Consider the following 2,900-nt stretch of genomic DNA (forward strand, 5'->3'; position numbering starts at 1 on the left):
CTATTCAACCAGCCGCAAAACCTTTTCATGAGATGGCAATCCCACTTACGAACCATGTGAATAACAGTATTCGAAAGCCTGAGCCAGGAGGTCTATCTAAACTGAAGCAGAATATAGTGCAACTGTTGAATTCAGCGGGGCAATACCATGGCCTTTCACATGAAGACCCGCAGTAGCACCTACAGACCTTCCTGGAAATAGGTAATACATATATTTCTGAAGGGGTAAAAGTTGATTATGTTAGATTAACACTATTCCATTTTTCTCTAATAGGGGAAGCAAAGAGGTGGTTACATGATGAACCACCACACTCCATCACTTCATGGGAAGATTGCGCTCGAAAGTTCCTTATTCGATTCTTCCCATCGTAGAAGACTGCATGTTTGATGAGTGAGATCTTGAGTTTCAGATAATAAGATAGAGAAAACTCTTCCAAGCTTGGGAGAAATTTAAAGGCATGCTCAGAAATTGTCCTCATCACCATCAATCGAATAATGTCTTGGTTCACACATTTATAGAAGGCCTTGAGTCGAATACAAAGATTCTACTAGATTCAGCAGCAGGAGGACAAACTTTGGATAAAACTTATAAAAAATTGTATACATTGTTGAATCAAATTTCACAAGGGAATCCTAGTTGGCATGCAGACTCAAGGAGTACTGTAACGCCCCAAAATCTCATCCCGAGACGTCACACGGTGCTTAAGGCTACAAGTAGCCCTAAGCTAACCTTTTAAGCCTGTTACTACTTCTAACACTTGTTTTAGGGTAAATAAGCTAAACAATGATACTTTATTGGGTCAACTATAATCCGAAATAATTGGAAATAATGTCTGAATAGCAAAATACTAATAATCTGGAACACAACTTCAACTGACAGTCTAGTCTGACAAAGCCTCTACTACTCAAACTGGAGAGCCATTGGGACAGACCCCTAACTGACTCACTATGATCTGAAAGTAAAATCATGCATGCAAATAGGAATGACTTACATGGCTTGAATAAGTCTAAAATATAAAACTCATAAATCATAAATAGTGAAATATATAACACAAATCTCATAAGTCATTATACTTAACTTTAAAATCTATTCTCTCCTCTTATTCTTAGTACTTGAAGGCTAAAGGAAGCTTTAAACAATACTTTTAAATCATGCTTTTATCTTGTGGAGAGTACAACTTCTTTAAAACTTAGAGCTTATAGAACTTTTAGGAACTTTTAACAGTTGGGAACTCTGGAACTCTTTTAGACTTGGGAGTTTCTTCTAATCGAAATAAACCATGTGAGCTACATAGAGTCCAACGTCTTGCCGACGTTGGGGAGAGCTGTTCTACCCTTGCCATCAGAATAGAACCTTAACTTAAGTGATCACTTATCTTAACCCACTTGGGCTAAATCAGAAACCTACGGGAGCACGTAGTTCTGGGGCATGAGACCTTAGAATCATACCCAACTCGGTGCTAAATACTACTCCCATACTTATGCTCAGAACTTTTAGGAAATCCACCTTAAAATGATTCAAGGGTCTATAAAAAATACCAAATATATATTCTTCTTTACTTTAAATCATAATCAAATGTGGATTCCTATCTTAGCTTAGACCCAAGGGGTCAAATCTTTAACTAAAATCTGAAAATAGCTTAGTTATGGGGTACTCATGACCCAAATAGTCTTGAACAATAAATTTTAAAATGGAGGTCTATTGATCCAAACAGTAAATCTCAAGTCAACATCTCAAAATTCATGTTTAAGAATGCAATTACTCATAAGGTATCTTGAAATCTGTAAGTTTCATCAATAAGCATAGAAACATATGCAAAATCATGTTATTTGATTTTCAATTCATGGGAAGTATCTAAACCATGCAACTAATTATAATGGGTGAAAACCCCCTAACTCAATTTCATGTAAAATCTCATAAATTGCAGAAAACTTGTAATTTAAAATAAGCCTTTGGGCACAAAGGTGAAAGGATTACCCTTATTCAAACCCCACATACCTTAGATTGTGAAATTGTATGTGAGACTCATTTTGAACTCTTGAGGGAGGGTTCTTGAACCTTTTGACTTGGGAACTTTGAATCTTAACTAGATTTGCAGAAATTATGGTGAGTTTTTTAATTTCTTGGAGAAGGAAGTTCTTGAGGAAGAAACCCTAGCTTTGACATGGTTTTGGATGAATTGAAGTCATCTGGTTTGTTTGGGTATATTAAGATGTAAAAAGGGTGGAAAAAGACCAAAAAGTTCCTTTAAAATGACTTAAATTTATTGAATAAAATATGTGATGGTGGGTGCGACAGTCCGTCACTGGATCGACGGTCCGTTGGTCCTGACCATTACACCTGGGCTAGATTTAGACTTTCTGCCTTGCCTGCGATGGATGGATCGATGGTATGTCGCTGGATCGATGGTCCGTCATCCTTACCATCGCGCCTAACCAGAATGAGGTCTCACTGCCTCCTCTACGACGGTTTGGGCAACGGTCCGTCACTAGCTCGATGGTTCATCGGACCTCTCCATCGCTCCTAGGCAGTTCAGACTACTTTCTGTAATTCGGATATATCTTTCTTTTTCGGTGTCATTAGGAAAACTCTATATGATTTAAATACTAATCTCTTTGGAAGTCATTATTAAATCTTTTAGAGACGGAATAAGGCTTTACTTGACATGTTCTAAAGGCTCAAAACTTGAGGAAACTTTACGGGGTCTTACAATATCTCCCCTTTGGAAACATTCGTCCTTGAATGTTGCTAGTTAGACTAAAAGTATAGAGAAATCAGGGAATGCACAGCTGAAACAATTCGCTAAACTGATTCTATATCTTTCTAAACTTTTGAATACTTCGGGAAGTGTAAGAGCTTACACAAGAATAGATACATAGCTGAACTTTGATTGGAAAGGA

The 2,900-nt window shown here is 37.3% G+C and overlaps 1 non-coding gene across 1 annotated transcript; it reads right to left on the reverse strand.

Annotated features, from left to right (window-relative positions):
- Positions 1 to 380: 380 nt before the first annotated feature.
- LOC124887480 lies at positions 381 to 486 on the reverse strand. Its single transcript, XR_007045253.1, has one exon. It is a non-coding gene; the product is annotated as a small nucleolar RNA R71 (small nucleolar RNA).
- Between the last annotated feature and the right edge of the window lie 2,414 nt (positions 487 to 2,900).

This window comes from Capsicum annuum, chromosome 9, assembly GCF_002878395.1.
Source record: "Capsicum annuum cultivar UCD-10X-F1 chromosome 9, UCD10Xv1.1, whole genome shotgun sequence".
Taxonomy (NCBI): domain Eukaryota; kingdom Viridiplantae; phylum Streptophyta; class Magnoliopsida; order Solanales; family Solanaceae; genus Capsicum; species Capsicum annuum.